Source organism: Rousettus aegyptiacus, unplaced genomic scaffold (assembly GCF_014176215.1).
Source record: "Rousettus aegyptiacus isolate mRouAeg1 unplaced genomic scaffold, mRouAeg1.p scaffold_m13_p_12, whole genome shotgun sequence".
NCBI classification, from domain to species: domain Eukaryota; kingdom Metazoa; phylum Chordata; class Mammalia; order Chiroptera; family Pteropodidae; genus Rousettus; species Rousettus aegyptiacus.
This window is the reverse complement of record NW_023416287.1, coordinates 24,994,413-25,017,871: the sequence shown is the minus strand read 5'-3', so window position 1 is coordinate 25,017,871 and position 23,459 is coordinate 24,994,413. Positions and strand designations below refer to the sequence as shown.

The following is a 23,459-nucleotide window of genomic DNA, read 5'->3' as shown; positions in this document are numbered from 1 at the left end:
TTATGACTATGCATTAAAATTTTTTTAATAAAGTTTCTATCATTACTTCCATGCTTTTGGGGTGTATTTTTAAATATTGCACATTTTGAGTAAGTATATACACGAGATGTGGTGCCTTTAGCTGCTTTTGGTAAACCCATGAACTGATGTGCCCATTTTTCATCAGTACCTTTCCATTGTTCATTCCTCAGCCCTTGTTTGCCCTAGGCCTTTTCAAATACATTTCGATAAAAGTTTATAATTTTCAAGAAAAGAACGGTCACAGTTTTGGTCTTTGCCCATGTCCTGGCTTCTATCTTTGAAATCTCATGTTTTCTCTTTGTTCATTTTTTCCTAGGAATAAGGTATTTGTATTATTTTGGAGTCTTTGAACCCCAAAGAGTTGAGTTTTTGTTTGTAAAAATTATATTATATATTGGTGAGTTCTCCCTGATATTTTTCATTGGTTGGTTTGTTTTCCAATAACTTGGAAGAATTCGTTCTGAGTAGCTCCCTTCTTTCATTTGATTGGTTCCTGCCACAGCTCCCCATCTCCCACCATGACCAGTTTGACACGTCTCCTAGGTGGCTTACTGATGTAAGTGACCAAGAACTAGAGTCATTTTAACTGACAATGAATCATGGATAATAACAGCTCAGGTCCTGGCGTCAGACCTCCCTGGGTTCACATCTTGGCTCTGCCACTTACTAGCTGAATGACTTCAGTCAAGTTAGCTAACCAGTCCTCACCTGAAAATAGGAACAGTAATAGCAATTACATCTGATGGATATTGTGAGGATCAAATGAGAAAATTTCACATACAGTGATTAGAGCTCTACTGCTCTCTCAAATGTTCAACTAACCACAGAACCGATTTTTAATAGTACTGAACATTAAACAACCAAGCCATCAGAGGTGGGACCCTGGTGGGAAAGAAGAAAGTGCTTTGCATTTCTTTAAAGCAACAAGTTTATAGTCGCTCTTTTTTATTTAGCAAAAGGCACTGGGAACAGTTCCAGACACCTGCAAAGTGACCAAATTCTAGTTCGTAGGTTTGTGGAGACCTGGACGAAGTTAAGAGAACCGTGACTCAGCAGAGTGATGCTCACTCTGCCAAGTCAGAATGTCACCATTACCAAATCTCAGCAGGAAACAGAATCCAGGGTGCCTCAAGTTCAATGAATTCCAAGTCATTAAAATCAAGAGCAAAGGACTGGGATTTTAACACAACATGTTTATAACATTTGTCACTGAAATGGGCCAGCTGCTTACAGAGACCATAAATAGTTCTGTCATTTCCCAATTTCCAGCTCTCACATTTAAAAAAGATTTTTTTAAAGATCAAAACAATAAAAACAGAGGGATCAGAAGATGATATATGACAGGATGTTAAGCAACGATGAATGACCTTTTAATACGCACACTCACTCAGTCATTGCTCTCAGATGGTCAGCCTTTCAAGTTGGAATTACAAATAATTCCTTCCGTCAGCAAGTCACAAACAACCCACTTATCAAAAATTGTCAAATAAATCTGTCACTCAATAGGGGTTACAAGGCATTTGTAAATGTGGCAGACCTCCCAAAGTAACAAGCCCCCCAACACCCTTGACTGTCTCTTAGAAGGAGGAAAAGCAAACGATTGAACAGTTGCTGGAGACTCAGAGTCCAAAGACTGACGCGGCAGCCAAGGGGTCGACAGGAGCCAAGGAGGCCAGCTGCAGGCTGCAGGCTCAGCACTTGGCCAACACACATAGAGACTGTTTATTCTCAGGGCCCACCTGTCAAACAGGCTGTGCAGGTGTTGGCTGAACAGTGGCTTTGACTCTCTCTCTCCCTGGCCCTTACATTATTCCTAAAGAGAGAGGACTATAAAACAGAGACCAGAACACCCATCTGGAGTCATGGACTCACTGAACTTTTAACCCAGAAGAATCCTTAATGACCATCTAACCCACCCCCTTTCATTTAACTCAAAAGAAAATGGTGCCCTTAGGAAGATTTGCCTAGGATTCAAAAAGGCACAAACCAGCACAGACCTTGGACCTCTCAACACCAGCCATTTGGGGACGCTGTAGGAGACAGTAAAGCAAGGGAAGAGACACAACCTGTCTTCAAAGATGTTATCACGGGTTCCATGTGAAGCACCCAGCATATAATGCATGCTCAAAAAATGACAGTGCCCACCCTTCCCTCAGGTAAAATATTAAATTCTAGCTGGCAGATTAATATTTTAACAATTGTAATGTCAGATTTGAAATAGATGGTTAACTCACATTTTTAACCAAAAATAAATAAATAAACTAAAACATTTAATTGAAATAAATGGTCAAATCTTTAGATCCATTTATAAATTTTTTTCATAAATCTAATGGCTGCCAAAAGAGGAAAGTTTCTAACTCTGATTTGCCAAAATAAATAATAACGTGACTGGTCCAACCAAATGTGTTCCAGAGCCAGTGCTTGCCATTAGAAATTGCCTTTCAGAGAGTTCTTGCCTGAAATATATTTTTTAACCTCCATTTATAGCTCCCTCAAGCATGTTTCTTCCTTTTGCTTCTTGTGAAGTTCTCATAAGATTGCATGGTGTGTTCATTTTCTTTCTCACTCCCTCACCTAGCAGGAGGATTTATTCTATGCCAAACGAAAGTACGGGCTTAAGAATCAATCACTCAAATCTGAATGCCCAGTTGGCAGACTTGAGTGAGTTGTTTAAAGTATCAGTTTCTTCATCTGTAAAAGGGGTATAACAATAGTCTGCCCATAGGGCTGTTGTGAAGATTAAAGTAATGCCACCAAATATTTGAAAATTTACTCTGTGCCAGACATTGTGTTAGGCCCTGTGAATTCAGTAATGATGAGTGATTGAGGCCCTCACTGGACCCTATAACAAGAGAGTGATGAGCCCTAAACAGAAAATCATATAAAGGATTATATAAAGACAACCCACCTCCATGAGAGGCAAAGTGACTGAAAAGGAGAAAGAGAATTTTCAGAATATGTGTGTAAAGCAGAAAGGGCAAGAGATCCATATTTCCTTCCACATGGTGCTTTCTCTGAGAGAGGCAGTAAACTGGTGAGACCCATAATTGTGGTTGAATCATGTCAGTGTCTGTTCTTATCCCAACTCCTCCCCGGAAGTTGGTCAAGAGTCTCCCAAAAGTGGAAATTCTTGAAGAGGCCATACCTATTCCCAAATCACGTGGAGAAGCTAGAGATAGCTTCATGTTCTCATCTGGACCCAAATGGAGTCTGCCGATCACCTAAATGGCATCAGCTGGAGCATCATACAGCCTTTTTCTGCCTTGAGGTAGCGTAAGCAGGAAAATGACACAAACCCAGAGAATAAAAGAGATGGAGGTGATTGGGTCACCTGGGGGCCTAAAAGGTCATTGCTTTTGAAAAGGTGGTTCAAGAAGAGTAGTGAGAAACTCTGTCAGAGGTTAAAGGAGTAGACTCATTGCGGGGAAAGAGGGGTAGAGAGAAGGCTTATAGAAAATGAGAAAATGTGAATATTTTTTTGTTGTTGTTACAAATTTGAGACCTATTCCACTTTGTTTTTTAAAAAACTGTCAAATTAAACTTTTAAGAATAAAACATACCCAAGTAAAAGAGAATTTTTATTTCACTGCTAGGGGAGAGAGAAGGGGCTTATTTTTAGCAGAATGTCTTTCGATGTCTCTTTCTCTTTCTAATTTCTCTGCTTTAGGACCAGGAAATATGTTCATCCCTTAGAAGGCCCCATTCGAGAGAATTCCCTGGCAGCCAGCTCTCAAGAGCTGACTTTGGAGGTCAACAAGTCTTCTGCAGCTGCTCTCCAAAGCCCTCAGGCATGGAGCGAGGAAAGGTCGGGCAGTGAGAGGAGGCTTGTGGCATTGCATTACGTTGGCATTCTCGGGTCCAGGGAATGTCCAGCAGGAATGAATTTCATGAGCCCAGATCCCAAAACGAGTATTTTTTCCTAATGTTTCCTGTCGACTCCCCTTTAAACTGACAAAATGCATGTTACATGTGGCTGGAAGCCAGCCAGTGCTGGGGCAGGGTATGAATTCATGCGTGTGTGTGTGTGAGAGAGAGAGAGAGAGAGAGAGACAGAGACAGAGACAGAGACAGAGACAGAGACAGAGATGGAGACAGAGAAGCCTGAGAGAGAGAAACTAGGTCCAAGGCTGATGTTTCATAAATGTGGGGCTGATTACTTGACAAGGGGACAAGTCAGGGGAGACACAGGACATCACAGGAAGCAAATTCTGCAGAAAGCTGAGTCTTCCTTCTGTCATACTAGAGCCACAGGTTCCAAGGAAGTGGAGTGTGGCTGCCTTAACACTACAGAAAGACTCTGTAACGCTCCTCTTCTGGCACATTTGTTTTCTCACAGCACTCTGGGGCAGGTGGAATTTCTCCCACTTAACATGTAAGGAAATGATGTCTTTTGAGGCACTGAGCACTCAATCCTTCAAGCCAGACCCAGGTCTTCAAGCCAGTGCAATCCATTAGACCACCCCCAATGTAGGACTTAAATGTCTAATCTGATGCACTTCTCAAACTTTAAGGTGACTCCAATTTTAGCTCTGACACATGAAGAGTTTGAAAGACATCATCCTGTTCTTATAACAAACTGAAACTGGGTAAACTAAAAATCAACACTTTTGAAAAAGTCATAAGAAAACTGAAGCCCAAGGGCAAACCACCACCTCAAAATATTAAAAAAAAACAAACAAACACATCCAGGGAAACACATCAACTGACATCTGCTTGCCTGAAGCAGGAGCCACCAGAGGGAGAAACTGGTAAAAATAGTTAAATGACAATTTTGATGAATTGCTGGAAACTGAGTGTGGGCTCCGTAAGAGTAAGAAACTCATGAGGCTCCAGTTATGGGAGCCCCTCCACGTTCATGAGGTTTCCCACCAGGAACCCTACCAGCTTCTCATATTGAGAATCTGAGGAGAATCTCCTGGTGGCCTTGGTGGAGAGAGGAGAAGAGTAATGATGAGGAAACATGCTCAGAGCCTTCTCCATAACAACAAGGGCCCACTCTCCAAAGAAGACTGCCAGAGCTTTATCTCAGGTGAGGGAAGAGCCTTCCTCCTATTCTGGCCCCTCTAGCTCTTTTCTCATCTATTTGGGAGTGGGAGCGGGGGGTGGGGAGGACACATAGTCAACAAAGGAACAGAGCTTCAAGAAAATAGATTGGGAGCGCTGCAGCCGTGGAAGAGAATAGGGACAGGATAGGTGGGGGTGCTGTACCACTGAAGGACAACCCCGAGACACGAGCCCACAAAAAGACGGAGACTACGGCAAGACCATGCAAAACTCCCCTCACCACAACCTACCTCTATAAGGCTCCAGTATAAACACAACAGATTATAGCTTAAAGAGTTGCAAGGCACAGACTCCTTCTGAATGAAAACAGAGACACTCCAAAGCCAAGAGAAAAGACAAAGCAAAGACACTAGAAATTGAAGCCTCTGGTACCTGTAGCTACAACAAATATCAATCACTCCAAATCCTAACCTGAATAACATAAAACATCATGCTAAAGGTGTGTTTATTTCAGTTCCTGTTACCCAATACAACGTGTCCAGCTTTGAATAAAAAATTACAATGTTTGCACGCGCGCACACACACACACACACACACACACACACACACACAAAAGCAAGAAAAAAAAACAATCATCTAAAGAAACAAAGCAATTATGAGAAACAGACTCAGATAAAACACAGATATTGGAATTATCAGACAGGAAATTTTAAGTAACTATGATTAAAATGTTAAGGGCTCTAATAGAAAATGCGGACAACATTAAAGATGGGTAATAAAAGTAGAGACATGAGGACTCTTTACAAAAAAGTCAAAAGGAAATGCTAAAAACAAAAAACGCAGTAAAAGAAATAGCACTATACTATACAGTAGTTTCAATAGGGCCAAGGAAGGAATCAGTGAGCTTGAAGATAGGTTAATAGAAACTTCTTGAACTGAGATGTGAAGAGAAAAAAGAGAGCAGGAACAAAGAACAAAATAGCCAATGACTATGGGACAATTTCAAAAGGTATAACATATACATGATTGAATACTAGAAGGGGAAGGAAAGTAGAATGGAGAAAAGGAAATATTTGAAGTAATAATGGCCAAGAACTTTCCAAAATTAAAGAGAGAAACCAAATCATAGATCTAGGAAGCTCAGAAACATCACATAGGATAAATACGAAATAAAAATTATGTGTTCTGTTTTATTCAAACTGTAGAAAAGCCAAAGACAAAGAAAATTTTGAAGGAAGACAGAGGAGGAAAAAGAAAAACCTAACTTATAATGAAATATAGATAAGAATTATAGTGCATCTCTCACCAGAAATCATACAATCAAGAAAAGAGTCAAGTCTTTAATTTAGGGGGTAAAAATTACCAACCCAAAATTCTATATTCAGTGAAATTATCCTTCCAAAGTAAGGAGCAATAAAGACTTTCTCAGAACCAACCCCCCCCCCCAAAAAAAAAAAAGAAATTAAGGAATTTATTGTCAGCAGACCTTCCTAGCAAGAAATATTAGAATTCTTTAAGCAAAGGAAATATTATGTCGGAAACTTAGATCTACATAAAGGACAAATGTTAGAGAAGGAACAAATGAAGTAAAGTAAAATATTTTGTTTTCTCATTCTGAAAAGATCTAAAATGTAACTTTGTTTAAAGCAATAATAACAACATATTTGGTGAAAAATGGATTAAAGAAATGAATGACAGCAATGTTATAAGGTGTGAGAAAATTAAACTGGGAAGTCTGTTATAAGGTACCTGCAATACATGAGAAGCAGTACAGTGTTGTTTGAATGTACTTAAATTATTCAAAACTATACTGTAAACTCTAGATGACTACTAAAAATATTCTTAAGAAGTGTAAATGATACGTTAAGAGATAAAATGAAATCATATAAAATGCACAACTAAACCGAAATGTCCTACGATAGATAATTGGCTAAAGAAGCTGTGGTACATATATACAATGGAATATTACTCAGCCATAAGAAGAGATGAAATATTGCCATATTCAACAACAGGAATGGACCTTGAAATAATCATACTAAGCTAAAAAAAAAAAAAAACAGACAGAAAAGTCTGAAAATCACCTGATATCACTTATATGTGGGATATAAACCTAAAAGCAACAAATGAACGGGACAAACAAACAGAGACTCATGGACATGGTCAATAGACTAGTGGGTACCAGAGGGGAGGAGAAAAAATAAAACAAATAAAATGTTAAAAAAAAAAAATTTTAATGCTCAACTAAAACCAGAGAACATGGAGAAAGAGTAGGGAGAGAAACAAACAAACCAAAAAAAAAGTAAAATTAATTTAAAAAACAGTTACAAAGATTATAGGCATTAATCTAATAATAACAATAATCACTTTAAATATAAATGATCTAAACACACCAATTAAAAGATAGAGATTGTCAGAGCAGATATAAAACACAACCTAACTACACGTTTCCTATAAGAAATCACTTTAAATATAAAGTCAGATAAAAGTAAAGGTATAGAAAAAGGTATACCGTGCTATCACTAATCAAAAGAAACCTGGAATTGGGTTATTAATTTAGACTTTAGAACAAGGAAAATTATCAAGGATAAAGAGGCTATTATACAATGATAAAGAGATCAATTCTCTAAGAAGATATTACAGTTCTAAATGTATATGGGCCTAATACTAGAGCATCAAAACACATGAGGCAAATCTAATAGAACTGCAAAGAGAAGTAGGCAAATCCAATAATGCAGTAGGATACTTCAACACATTTGTAAGCATATAGATGACCTAAGTAGCATTATCAATCAATTCAAACTGTCATTTGTAGAATACTCTCCTTTCAATAACAATAAAATACACATTCTTCTCAAGCTCACATGGAATGTTCTAGGCCATAAATCATACCTTAACAAATTCAATGGAATAGAAGTCATGAAAAATATGTTCTCATACCAAAATGAAATTAAACTAGGAATTAATTACAGAAAGATAGCCAGAAAATCCCCCAAATATTTGAAAATTAAACAACACACTTATAAATAACTCATGGGTCAAAGAGAAATTTCTTGAGAAAATATTAACTAAATCAAAATTGAACTGTGACTTATCAAAATTTGTTGACTGCAGCTAAAGCAGAGCTTAGAGGGAAATTTACAGCCATAAACACATATACTAGAAACGTCAAACGATCTAATATCAGTAACCTAAGCTTCCAATCTTAGAAAACTAAAGGAAGAACAGAAAATCAAAACTAAAGCAAGGTAAGTAAATAATTTTAAAATCGGGGCAAAAGTCAACAAAATTGGTAATAGGAAAATAAAAGAGAAAATCAACAAAACCAAAAGCTGATTACCAATATCAGAAATGAAAAAGGGGTCACCTTTATAGACCCCTATGGACCTTAAAAGGATAATAAGGAATACTATAAACAACTCTATGCTAACAAATTTGATAGCTTAGATTAAATGGACCAATTCCTTGAAAATTTAACATACCATTGAATCCTCTAGGGATCTCATTTAAGTACAGATTATGATTCAGGAGATCCAGGATGGGGCCTCAAATTCTGCATCTCTAACACATTCCCAGGTGATGATACTGCTAGTCTAGGAGTCACACTTTGAATAGCAATGGTTTAGAAGAGCAAGGAGAATATATTGCTTCATTTTGCAATGCAAAAGTGGTGTGGATACTGTCAACTTCAGGTGTTCGGGAGATTTTTTAATTCATCGCATGTTCAGGGACATGTCTTTCAGGGGTTTTTCCTTTGCCTTTCTTGGCCTTCTTTTTGGCTTTTTAGAACTTCATCAACAACAATGCCTGACAAACACAGAAGAAGGCAACCTTACTGTTCATTAAAGTCGTAAAACTCCTAGAGACTTAGGGATAATGGAAGATTTAAACATGTAGAAGTTTATCAGTGACTACGTTAGTCTCTGGATTGTTTTTCCCTAACCTCAGTGGCCAAAATAAAATGATAATGCTATGGCTATATCTAAATTCTCTAGTTGAGTGCTACTATGTAATAAACAGGTTATCGCCTTATAAAGTAAAGAAATGAGATTTTGGGGAACACAAATGTAACATACTTACAAGTTTTCAAAGAACAGATTAGATACTTCTAGCATTATAGTCTTATCCAGGCTATTTAACTATATCAGAATCTGTCCTGAATGTATCGTGAGACTGCTGAAGACATGATCCGTGTCCCATTTGTACCTAACATTAGTTCTGAACCTCGGGAGTTTCAGAAACAGGACCCCACACACGAAGGGCAAGGAAAGACCAATGAAAAACGCAAATCACTCCAGATTGAGCAAGGAATACTTGCTACAAGACAAGTAGGTCTCTGCATCTGCCCCCCAGAATCTTTAAAGTTTATATAGAGGCCTTAAGGGAGTTCGGTCAAGTATATTGTCCAGATGGTCTCAACAACACATTGTTCTCTCAAGACTGTGTCCTTGAAAATGACTCTCACTATGGGAATGGTGGAGAGAACGTACATTCCAAGGACAGGGGAGAGGTGAGGCACTTCTGATTGCCTGAGTCCAGCGCGAGGGTCAACCAGTGGTCACATCCTCTTAATGACTTCCTCCAACACATCACCTCTTGTAACAGGCTCTTACAATCTTGCATGCCCCACTTCTCCATAATATGCCCTGAGCAGTCTACAAGGGGTTTCATTAACATGGAGATAGCTCATTTGGTGGCTTTCCGGGTACATTAGAGGCAGAAACCAAAACAACAACCTAGGTACATGGAAGAGAATACACAAATTAAGGTAATAATTCCAAAATAAGTAACAATTTTTCTACCAAGAGCCCCATGATGTGAAACATTGATTTATTAAGTCTCCTAGGCTGGGGGTCAGAGCACTTGTGTCCTCATGTGATTTAATAAAGATGATACATTTGGAGACTCATCAGATACAAACATGTAACATTCTGTTTGGATAATGGTAAAGGTGCCTTCTTGCAAGGCAGTAATAATATCCAAATCCATCCTATTTTGGCGGAGAGCTTTTCTTAATAGAGACATTTCAGTGTTCAGTAAGGAGACACTCTTCCAGCTGTCATTGTGTTCAGTAAGGAGACACTTGCTGGGTGAATTTAGTAAAGATTTCTATGTGAGCTATAGTGTCCTCCAGACCAACAGAGGGAACAGAGATGGCCAAACGATCAACCAGTGGGAAGCAGAACTTGCCCATCTGGCTTCAAGGAGAGAGACATTGGTAATTTTTGCAACTATGGGGTGGATTCTCCCCTGTTCCCAGGGAAAACCCAGGGTGAAAGCCATGGCCAAAGATTTGTGCCATGAAACCATTGGGTCCCATTCAGGACTCCCCAATAAACACCTGGGTGGCACAACCAGTCACTGCCAAACCAGTTACTATCCTTGACTGGGACAGAATGACTGCAGAGTTCCAATGTTATCCATCCCACATTCCTGGTATAATTTGGTTGGTTCTGTTTTGAGTCATTTTTCTGTTCTCAACACAGGGGTACATATGTGCTCAAGTGTCCATAGCCCAGGGTGAGCTAGACAAACTCATCTCAAATCTGAGCACAGCCACCGTGGATCTGGTGGCATTTTTAGGACCCTTCCAGTCAGCAGCGTGATGAGCTTCCTGTGTAGTTTGATTGACAGAAAAAGAAACCCTACGCACAGGGTTATTGAAAGTATGTGCCACAGGCCAGGTTTCTGGATCAGTCTTTGTAATATTAGATGTCTTAAGAGTACTAGTCCTTACTTGCTCTTCCTTAATGTGCTGCTTTACAGCTTTCCAGTCCCCTTCCTGGGGCGGTGACACCACCATGGCAATTCTGATCAGCTAGGGGGGCTGCTGACCACTTACCCCGCAGGTGGATTGAGTCCTTTGCTGGGCATTTGAATGGGCCCACTGTAGAAAGGGGTTTCCATCAGGTGCCCATCCCGTGACCAGACACAAGAGGAGCAGCAGGAGTCTAAGGTCAAAAACACAGGTATTTAGTAGGAACTTGTATTCTCACAGAAGGTCTTCACCTTTTGTAAGAATTACACTTATGCCTTGATCCGTAGATTTTCATGTGGCTGCAAAGTCTAGGAACTTGCCTAGGCTGTGCATACCATCATGTTGGCTTATAGGGAGGCAGCCCTGTTAGATGTGAGGAGAAAGGCTAGGGGCAGGATTTGCCAGACCAGGACACACTGTCTTTCAATGGTGTGTGTTCCATTCCAGGTATAGTCTATTTCAACAGGTTCAGCTTGTGGCAGGACAAGGGGATCCAGTGGAGATGGAGTAAGTCCCCTCTCGCCCAGGGATGTGAAGTAACTCACTCCCCCTAGTGGGATGTCCCATTGCAAATTCCCATAGTCAATGCCTCTCCCAGGCATGATGGGCCTTAGTGTTCTCAACAGCATAGCATGTTGATTCACAATGAGAGTCAGGGAAACAGCTTGTCTCCTGAGACTTCCATACCTTTACGGTGGTGGGTGTATCAGCGGGGCACTTCAGTCTGGCAGATGGGGCAACAGACACTACAAGTTGATAGTTCATGTGTATTAAAGCCTGGGAGAGATATTACTTCAGTCCATATGGCCAACGTGGTTTTACCTGTTAGTAATTCAATCTGCTGCTTTAATATTCCATTTTTCTTTTCTGTCAACCTTGCTGCTACTTGCCGGTTACAGGGAAAATTGAACCTTCATTCAGTGTTACGCTCTTTTGCCTAGCCTTACATATCATGACCTTTAAAATGTGATCCCCAATCACCGTCCTTTCCATGAGGGTATCCAATCATGGTACCCAGCTTCTCTATCTTTTTTTTTTTTTCCAGGCGAGGCAACCATTGGTTGACCTCACAGATTGGAAAGACCTTGTCAGTTTACAATCCCTTATTTTTTAAGCCTACAGCACCTGGTCTTCCTAGGTGGTCTCTCATCCAAGTACTAACCAGGCCTGACTCAGCTTAGCTTCCGAGATCAGACAAGATAGGGCTTGTTCAGGGTCACATGGCCATAGACAATACTCAGCTTCTCTAATCCCCTAATGGTGGTAGCCTGGTTTGCACAGCAACAGGATTAGGCCAAATATTAAATTAATCTAATATATTTCTAAATACAAACAAAATGTTTCCTTACCTTTAAAAAAATTAAGATTTGAAAATAAGTAATCAAGTAAACTTTCTTGAAAGCTTTCTCAAGACATCTTGATAAAACTATATGTACCTCTCTACTTATAAAGCAAAATTAAGCATTGAGATATCACTTTTGGTCTGATAAAAAAATCTTTTGTTTGTTTCATTATGTGCTCTTTATTAAATTTATTATGCTATTGAAAGAAAGTAGTTTCATTCTATAATTTAATTTCTGTTCAAGGAAGATTTAATGTAATTAAAGTCTCATCTTTTGTTGAAGTATATTAGGCTTGAACATAAAACCTCTGCATTTTATTTCTCTCTCTACTTCTAAGCTGTTTAAAATGGTTTAGAATTGTTAAGCTGTGATCTCTGTAGCTATTGTAGCTTGCTGTATATTACATATTATAGTCCATAATAGGCCAAAGTTGTCTACCAGGGTTTTACAAATTTATGTCAGAAGTTTAAAACTAAAAATACACTTGCATTTGAGACTATTTCCTGCAATATCATCAATCCACAGTGGTTGTATTTGTCAGAGTAAGCTAATGGCTGTAACGAATCACCCCTAAATATTAATGCCATGACGCAATATAAGTTTATTTCCCATTTATGCAAATCCCAGAACAAGTGTTTCCTATCATTAAGTGTCTCTCCTCAAAGCAATGATTCAGGGGGAGGGGATAGAAAGGTTAGCCACTGCCATCTTCGACTTCTAGACTCTAAAAGTTCTTCAGGGGTTGTCTTCATTCCAGTCAGCTTTCTAGGAGGCAAAAAGAATTTGGTGATATGTGGGAGGTGATACAGGCTGGGAGTTACACACATCACTTCTATTCGCCTTCTATTGGACAAAAATCAGTCACATGAACATACCCAACTGTAAGGAATACTAGGAATTGTAGTCAAGCCACATGCTCAGGAGAAAAGGAAAGTTCAGGAAATAGCTAGGCTCTCACTGCCACATTAACCCATCTCCATTTCACTCTTCACTCATTTGTGAATGACTTCTTTACTGTCTTGCTTTTTTTTTGTCTTCTTATGAATTATCATCCTAAATATCTCTGTATTGGGTTGAATAGTGTACCCCACGAATTTATGTTCAACCCAGAACCCCAACTAAATATAGCCTTATTTGCAATAGAGTCTCTGCAGATATAATTAGCTACGGATCTCAGAGGAAGTTATCTGGATTTAGGGTAGGCCCTAGAGCCAATGACTAGTGTCCTTATAAGAAGAGGAAAGAGCAAAGGGATGCGGAGAAGAAAGTCATGCGAAGATGATGGCAGAGATTGGAGTTATGTTTGCACTAGCTAAGGGACTCCAGCAGCCTTCCTAAAACTCGAAAAGGCAAGGAAGAATTCTTCTGTAGAGCTTTAGAGGAAACGTGACCCTGCTAACACCTTGGGTTTCGACCTCTAGCCTCCAGACTGTGAGAGAGTAAATCTGCATTGTTTCAAACCACCAAGTTTGTAGTGATTGTTACAGTTGCCCTAAGAAACTAATATAGCCTTCCTCTCCATTGTCTTCTGCATTCACCAGGTCTGGTCAATTTTACCTACTAAAGATGCCTTTAATATGTTTCCATTCACTAAAAATGACTTTCGCCTGTTGCATTGTAAAAGCCTCCAAATTAAATGGCCTATCTCTGATATGCTGCCCTGTTAAATCCATTCTACAGCTTGCCAATCTGATTTGAGTTGTTCCCCTGTTAAAAATCCTTCAGTGGTTCCCCATTGCCCACAGGAAATAGGAAAGTCCAAGTTCCCCAGCACAGGATGTGAGCCTCCCTGGACGCAGCCCCTGGCCACTCACCACCTCATTTACTGAGCTGCTTCCCTTTTCCAAAGCTCCCAGGCTGATTCATACCACCACGCCACCCATCACACCACCCCTCTGCCTGGACACCTTCTCATTTCTCGGGCCCTTGCCCCTCAGTCCCCACACTCTATCCCTGCCATTCTTCAAGACTCCATTTATGTCACTTCAGCACAAGGCCTTGGAATCATTCCTAGGCACTGATGGAGACCATGCACTTACCATGTTGTAAAGGAAGTACCATTTCTGGGTCAGATTACCTCACAAAACTCTGAATTCAATAATAATAATAGCTATCTCCTATTGACTAATGTACCAAATCTTATCTAAAGTGCTTGGCATATACAAATTTGTTTAATCTTTACAATATCACTATGATGTATTATCATTCCCATTTTACAGGTGAGGAAACTGAGATGAAGAATTTGACTGGGGACCCTGAGGTAGCAAGTGATGCAGACAAGATTCAAATCCATCTCCAGAGTGTTTGTCCTCTCCTCTATACCTACTTGTTCTCATTGCCAGAGACACCTAGAAGAAGCCTACTCTAAAAATGTACTCCTCCAAAAAAAAAAAAAAAAAAAGGCATTAGGTAAAAACTAAGGAAATTTAAAATAAGTATAGACTTTAATAATAGTGTATCAATATTAGTTCATTCGTTGTGACAAATGTACCTTAGTAATGTCAGATATTAACAGGGGAAACTAGTTGCAGGGCATATGAGATCTCGCTGTACTATCTTAGTAACTTTTCTGTAATTCTAAAGTTATTCCAAAATAAAAAGTTTATTAAAAAAAAAAAAATACGCTATTCCAGGCCAAGTTGATAATGACAGAATTTCTACAAGAAAGGATTTTATTTCTTTGGCTTAAGATTTCAACTGCTAATTTGATTAAAATAAGGCTTTAATGAATTAGATAAATTAAATTAAAATAAAAATTTCTATATATAGTCTTGTCAGTCATTTACACTATCCAAATTTTCTTGGCTTCAGCTCTTAGATTGGATTTGTTGATGGAAATTTTTTAAAGGAACAAAGAGACAGACAAATAGTATGTGTGGTAGCTTAAAATATGTCCCCAGATTCTTTGATACTGGGGGTGGAGCCTAATTCCTCCCTCTTCACTTCAAAGGAATAGAATGTGATGGATGTGATGGTGTGACTTCAGAGACTGGATCACAAAAAACAAGTGGCTTCTGCCTTACTCTTTCTCTTAGACCGTCCACTCTCAAGGAAGCCAGCCGCCACATTGTAGGAACACTCAAGCAGCCCGTGAAGAGGACCATATGGCAAGAAACTGAGGCATCCTGCCTACAGCAATGTGAATGCACCATCTTAGAAGCAGATTCCCCAGTCCAGCCTTCAGCTGACTATAGACTCGTGAGAGACCCAGATCCAAAACCACACAGCTAAGTCAGTCCCATATTCCTGACCCACAGAAACTATAAGATAGTAAATGTTGATTGTTTAAGCTTCTCCAGTTTGGGTAGTTTGTTACACAGCAGTAGACAACTCCTTAATTCACCACCACCCCACCTCCCACCCGCACTACAGATAGAACTGTCCTTAATTGATAATTAGTCTAGATACAGGGGCTTCTAACTTTTTTTGTGCCATAGACCTCTCTGTCAGTATATTAGTTCCCTAGTGTTGCTGTAAAAAATTACCGTAAACTCAGTGGCTTAAAACAATACAACTTTATTCTCTTACAGTTCTGGAGGCCAGAAGTTGGAATGAGTCTCACAGGACTACATCAATGTGTCAGCAGTCTCCATGAGAGAATCTGGAGCCTCCATGAGAGAGTCTGTTTCCCTGACTTTTCCAGTTTCTAGAGGTTGCCCAAGTCCCTCAGCTTGCAGGCCCCATCCGTCTTGAAAGTAGCAAGCACATCACTCCAGCCTCTTCCAGTTATCACTTCTTCCACTCTCCCTCTGACCCCAACTCTCTTCTCTCTCTCTCTCTTTCTTGCTTATAAAGGCCCCTGTGATTACACTGGGCTCACCTGGATTCTCCAGGCTAACGTCCCCATTTTAAGGTCAGCAGATGAGCCACCTTCATTCTATCTGCATCCTAATTCTCCCTTTGCCATGACATTTCACAGGTTCTGGAGGTCAGGATGTGGACATCTTTAGGGGTATTATTCTACCAACCACAGCCATCCTGGTAAAATATATGAACCCCCTCTCAGAATAATGCTTTTTAAATACATTAAATAACATACATAAGACTATAAAAGAAATTAATTCCCTGAATACGATTATCAAACTACTTTTTTAAATTATGATATAGTAATATATGAACTTCTCTTTTGACACATTATAAGATCTAAGAATTAATCCAGTAATGACTTTAATTTTGAAGTGCAGATAGATATATATATTTTGAAATTATCTGCAATAATATGATAAGAAAAATTGTGATTTCTGTGGGTGAGTGGCATAGTCCCAGGTACTTTAACTACTGTGATTTGTTGCGTGCATTTACAATCAAAGGAAATGCTACTTTTTTATTAGAGGTTAGTGATTTTTTTTCCCTTTTCAAATTCACACCAAATTTGGCTTAGGATCTGGTTAAGAATGCTGGTAGAATCAAAGCATTTACTTAATTTTTAAAAAATAAATAGTACTGCAGTAAGTTAAAGTAGGACACTATCCTTCTCAAATCCCTAGAAACTCCCCATCTCAATTCAATTCAAATTTTTTAAGACCCTACTATGTACAGGTAACTTCATATACCCAAAATGAGCAAGGAAAACAACAAAGGTATGAAAAGTCAGTGACGACATGGAAATAAAGCAAGGATTCTGATAATTTATAGAGGAAAATTTGCTCTCTAACTTGAAAACGGACATATTTGTGTTCTAAATGAAATCAAACCAAGGTGGGGAAAGGCTGGGAGGAAATGAAGGGTATAGGATTTGCAAACATGACAACAGTGACATCTAGTGGTAACCTTCTGGTAAAGCAGCTCAAGTACCTACCAGGGAGCGACGCAGACAGAAGCAAACACAGAGAGCCACATTCACTGAATATTTTTGAGCACCTATTGTAGATTGATATCCCATTAGGCCCAGGTGGGCACCGCGTTCAGGTACTTTCCCCTCCCCTGGCTCCATTCCACAGCATGATGGCCTCATGTGTATACACCCCAGCCAATCCCAGGTACAGAGTAGGTAAAGAAAATAATTTGGGCTACTCTTATCTTTCTAACAGGCTGACTAGAGATTCGGTACCAAAGTAAAAAACCATGCAAGTAAGAGATGACCAAATCTAGGTAAGGAATATTTGTCCTTGGGGGCAAAGAAAAACATGAACTGTAGTAGGTTATGATATTGGAGACCTGGAGGTGGGGTCACTCAGTTCTTCACAAACTACTTCCAAGTTCTCTCCCACTTGGATCATTCCTTTTTCCTTCCTCTGACAAACCCGAAGTGCCTTAAAGGTAGTGCAAAGGCCATGAGGAAAGAAGGGAAGGGCAAGAAGTAAGAGGGACAGCATTTGGAGGAAATACTATGAGGTCCCTTAGCTAATCCCTCAAACCTGGAAATGCACACACTTATGGTGGGTCCACCCTGGAAAGGAAAGGTGGTCCCAGGCACTGCTCTTCTCTGTCCTGAGTGCCTACCGCGCAGGTCAGGTTGGAAATCCATTGGAATCTGGGTGGTCAATGTCCAGAGGCTATGCAGGCCCCAGAACATGCTCGGGGCCATCTGCGCAGGGAATTACTGAGCCTCCGGTCCCCAAAGTAAAGTGTAGAAGGGTCTAGAAGTGGACTCCTTTGCCAATGGGATGGACATGGCTAGAGGAGTGCCATTGTCATGATCGCAGCAACTGTTTAAACATTCCTGGACCACACTTTGAGTAGCAAGGCTATCGCAGACGTAATTCTTGTCTGCTCAGCACTTTTCTAATTTTTTTTTTTCTGGAGAAGCTTCTAACTTCCATTCCATAGGAATCTTCCTCAGTCCATGTGATTTACTAGAGGTTCATCCCCCCTCCCAGGAACAGGCACGTGCAGGGGGCATGTGCCCCAGGCTAGGCTGGTGGGAAGCCTTCCCAGGATCTTCTCAGAGCTATTCAACATTTCCAATTGTGCGTTCATAATGAGAATGGCAAAGGTCATCCTCTTCCCCATGTCGAGTCAGCCTGAAAATGGCATCATCACAGGGGAAAACAGAGCCAAGAGACGGTGAGAAAGAGGCAGGGCTCTGGTGAAACCACAGATCCAGCCATGCCTCTAGACTTAGTTATGACCAATAAACTCCTTTTCTCCCTGAGCTTTTGAATGGGTCTCTTCATTTGCAATGAATATTCTTCCTGCTGTCATTCTTGATGCTGATGTAAGACAGACAGCAGCTGATTTCCAAGTGGAGACGTTAGTGCTCCCCTTTGAAAAGTCCACCTCTCCCAGGCGCCTTCAGCAAACCCACCATCAACGGGAAACCTCCTGCACTGAAACCCACAGCTCTCACTGTCTGGGCCTCTCATCTGGAACTTCTGTTTACAGCAATATTTACAAAATAATTTATAAAGCATTTTTATTTTATTTTATTAGTGTTTTATTTTATTTTATTATTAGTTGCAAGTATTCAGTACATTGGCTAGACATTTATATAGTTTATAAAACGATCCCCCCAATTACTCTGTCACCCATCTGGCTCTCCACATGGCCAGTACCTTACTGCTGACTGCATTCCCTGTGCCGTGCTCCCCATCTCAGTGACCATCTCTCAACTCCTAATCTGTACTTCTTTAACCCTTCACGCCTTTCTCCCCGCCTCCTAATCCCCTCCCCTCTGTCCATCACCAGATTATCTTCTACATTCGTGAGTCTGTTTTCAACTAGTTTGTTCTTTTTGTTCCTTGGATTCTGCATATAAGTGAAAACATATGGTATTTGTCTTTCTCTGGTTGACTCATTTCACTCAGCATAATAACCTCTAGGCCCATTTCATTGCAAATGGTAGGATTTAACTTTTTTATGGCTGAGTAATATTCCATTATATATATGAACCATAACATCTTTATGCAATTGTCTGTCGATGGGCATTTAGGTTGCTTCTATATCTCGGCTATTGTGAATAGCGCTGCCACGAATATTTTCAATTGCAAAGTCCCAATAATGATAGATTAGATTTCCCACCAGCCCAGTGGGAGGAGAAAAGAAGGTGTGGGAGAGGGAATGATTTAAAATATTTTTGAAAAACTATTCATTTTAAATTTGTGGATAAAACTTGTATTTGATGAAAAGCAGCGATTCCATGCATAACTCCTTATCATCCAGCATCCTGTTCTCCAGAGGCAACCATTTCTAATTCTTTGAGCTCTTTCTTTTGGGTATTAAATCTGTATCTTTATACAATCAAGCCTTGTTTTCATAGATTCCCTATTTGTGAATTCGCCTACCAGCTAAAATTTACGTGCAACTCTGAAATCAATACTCATGACACTTTTGTGGTGGGCAACAAAAAATGTGAGTCCCCTCTAACATGCTTGTGCCCAATGCATGTGGTGGAGCAGCACTCTGCTTTCTCGTTTCGGCTCTCCTACTGGGACAATTAGCAGTCAGACATATTGTATAAAGTTGATTCTCATCATTTATAGGAGTTATGTTCCATAAAGTTGCCGTGAACACTGAATTAGCCAACACCGAACCATTGCTCCTAAGAAAAATATGTCAAAACACACATATATACGTGTGTGTGTGTGTGTGTGTGTGTATCTCACATAGATCATAATCTTAAATCTACAAACAACTCATTCTGGTAGATTCTATTTGTACATTTTTTTTCTGAGGTTCAAAAGTGTTAAGTGGCTGTCCTGAGGCATCCCATAGTTGGTGTCAGAGCTGAGATTCAAGCTCCCGTCCAAGTGGCCCCAGAGCTAGAGCTTCTTGTGCTGCACTGCACTATGCACGGGTCTCTTTCCTCTGGTTGTCCCGTAGCAGAGCTGAAACAAGAAAAAAGAGTGTGGCTCCACCGCATGAGCTGGCACAAGCATGTCAGGAAATTGATGCTGATACTACATTATTATCTGCTGCTATATTCAAATTTTGCAAGCTTTTCCACCGATGTCCTTCCCCTGTTCTGGGAGTCAATCCAGGCTCTCACGTGGCTTTTTGTTGTCATGTCTCTTTGGTCTTCTCTTATCTGAGAGGCAGGCAGTTCCTTAGTTTTTCTATCTCTCATGACCTTGACATTTTTGAAGAGTATTAGATATTCGTTTTGCAGATTGTCCTCGCATTTGGATTTGTCTGACGTTTTCTCATGTTTAAATTGAGGTTATATACATTTTGGACAAGAACACCATGGAAATGGTGCTGTGCTCTTCTCAGTGCATCATAAGAGGAGGTGTGTGAGGTCAATATGCATTATTTACAGATGATGTTCATTTTGATCACTTGGTTAAGGCAATATCTGCCACTTTTCTCCACTCTAATGTTATTATCTATCCCTGTATAATTGATAAATACTTTGCAGGGATATACCTTGAGACTACAAATATCCTAAATCTCATCATATTTTTACTCATTGATTTTATTTTTTAATAACTTTTTATTTTTTAATTACAGTTGATGTACAATATTAATTTCAGGTGTACAACATAGTGATTAGACTTTCATATAGCTTATGTGATCACCCTCATAAATCTAGTACCCATTCGACACCATACATAGTATTACAATGTTATCAACTATTCCTTATGCTATACTTTACAGCCCCATGACTATTTTGTAACTACCAATTTGTACATCTTAATCCCTTCCTCGCTCTCACCCATCCCCTCAACCTTTCCCCCATCTGGCAACCAGCAAAATGTTCTCTGTATCTATGAGTTTGTTTCTGTTTTGTTTGTTCGTGTATTTTTTTTCTTTCAATTCCACACGTAAGCGAAATCATATGGTATTTGTCTTTGTCTTACTTACTCCACTCAGCATAATATCCTCTAGGGTCCATTCATGCTATTGCAGAGTTTACTGACTAATTTTAAAATTCATCAACAATCCTTGCCCATGACTATCAGAAACTCCAAGTATATCCTGTCTCTGCATCTCACTCATGTCCAAATTAAAGTTGTACCTGAGAATATCTGAGTGACATAGTCTAGGTCATAGGGCTGTGCCTTAGCTGCAAGGGAGTTGGGAATTTAAGTTTTGATTTCTAGACTGGGATAATAACATATGAATCTCTACAAAAATAAAGAGGATTTTCCAAGGATGGTAGGCAGCCATGAAAATGATCGATGTTTGCTACAACCAAGATATTCTAAAGTGAGAAAAGAAGAATGCAAAACAATATGTATAGAATGCTTTCACCTACACAAAAAGCAAAAATAATCTATATGCACAAACTATCTCTAGAAGGTGCCAGGGGAAACTAGTAACAGTTTTCTCCAGGGAAAGAAACTTTGTAATCAGGAGAGACAGAAGACAATTATCAGTGTATATCCTCTATCAAGTATAATCCTTTGTACCCTTTGACTGAGATAGGTGTAAAGTAAGAAAGGAGGAGAGAAGAGGGGAGGAGGGAGAGAGAGAAAGAAAGGAAGGTGCCATCTTTCCTGCTCTCTCATTTTTAACAGTAACTCCATCATGGCCTCTAGCGAGGCCTTCTTTTTACTTTTTTTTCTCTCTCCTTCACCTTTCTTCATCTAGTGCTGGTGCATACATCAGGACACACCCTCTCCACCCTGGCAAGGAGAAAATTATAGAACTTGCCTGGGCGTAGGAAGTGCTCGTTAGCCATCCAGCTAGAAAGGAGGGTGTAGCTATAATAGGTGCACTCTTGCTTCTTTGCGCTGAGCAGAACATGTTCTCCATTAACACCCATGTTGCCATTTCTCAGCTGCCAGACTTGGAGCATGTTTATAAGCTGCATACTCAATAAAGAAACTTACATCGGAGAACACACTATTTTGTCCAAAAAACCATCAATCAAGAAAAACTCCATCTCTTTTCTCCTCCCAGTAGCTTTCTCATTCTCTCTCAATTAATACAGAATTTTTTTCATTTTGAGAGCTCATCCAGTAGAAGTGGGAAGATAATAGAGAAAGAAAGTCACTTATATTTAAAAGTTAAACTAAATAGGACTTTCAAAGGCCTTCTAACTTGTCTATTTCCCTTTTCCGTTCAATGAGTACAGAACATGGCCACATCTCTCATAGAGCCCAATCTACTCATATCCCATATGATAATGTAGACATGACTAACTTATATTTTGAAGATACTAATTATCACATCAGTTTCTCAGTATATGGGTATCTGGTAATAGAAACTGTTGCAATATTTGCACCTTGAACATGTAAACTTTTGAGGTCAGGAGATATAGCTCCTTTTTACCCTCTACCCCTGCTAACTGAAGCATAAAAAATATTCGCTAACTAAAAAATACTTTAAAACAGTTTTTTAGGCAACTATCAAGTTCTCAGCCAATGCTTCAAAGTCTGTCTCAAAAATCACCTTCTTTCCGAAGCTTTTTCGCATACTCCCCACCACTCCACACACCTGGCAGAAGTAGATACCCCTCTTTTGAATTCCACATCTCCAGAGTTACGATCTGAAGATAAAGCCTGTGTCTAGTCACTCTGAGTATTTTCAGCGCATAGTACAGTGTCTAGTTCACAGTTAGACAGTGGCTAAATGAATAAATAAGCTAGTTAATCACGTGATCGATATGTGTAAATTGATGAAATAACTGACTCCAAGTATTGATTCTCCTGTTTTTTTAAGAGGGAGAAAGGGTGTGTATTGCTTGTTTATGTATGTATGAAATTTTGAAGTTCAAAATACACTTTTTAATCCACTTCTAACCCAGGGCCTTAGGAGGATGAGTTGGCCCTGTGTCACAAGAATGATAACCAGGTAAGTAAAACAAACAAAAAAGCCTGGGGCACACGAAATAGATGAAACTTAAAAACATCATGTTGAACAAAAGAAGCCAGACACAAAATAGTATGTCTCATCCAATTGCGCTTTATATAAGACACAAAGTTCAGCGAAACGCTTTCAAGGAGTTAGAAGTCAGGCTAGTGGTTACTCTTGGTGGGGGTGGGGAGGGGGGAAACTAGGGAACGCATGGGGACTGGTAATGTCCTGTTTCTCTGTCTGGACGCCCATTACACAGATGTATTCAGTATGTGAAAATTGATCAGCTGTGTATTCATGATCTGTGCTCTTGCACATAAATATAAATATATAAAATTTCGATTAAAAGCTTAAAAAATAACCTAGACCAAGCAAAAGCTCAAAGCCAGTTAGATTCTTTAGCACAACCCAGATGTTTTCAACGGAAATGAGAAACCAAGTTGGCATAAATAAAGTCATTACCATTTCAAGATCACACTCAAGATCTTGAAGAACGGGTATTGTTCTAATCAGCCCTGAGCAGTATCCAGAAAGCAAGCCGTTAGACACTTTCTGCCCAAGATAAGGGCATATTTGTTCGCTCTGCGTTGGGCAGGTAGGGAAGTGGGTCCAGATGGCAGTTGAGCCCATTCCCAGAGTTGACAAACTCTACCAAA

The 23,459-nt window shown here is 39.7% G+C and overlaps 1 pseudogene; it reads right to left on the bottom strand.

The window, feature by feature from the left end:
• Positions 1-11,893: 11,893 nt before the first annotated feature.
• On the bottom strand, positions 11,894-12,012 carry LOC118610087 (annotated as a pseudogene).
• Positions 12,013-23,459: the final 11,447 nt, after the last annotated feature.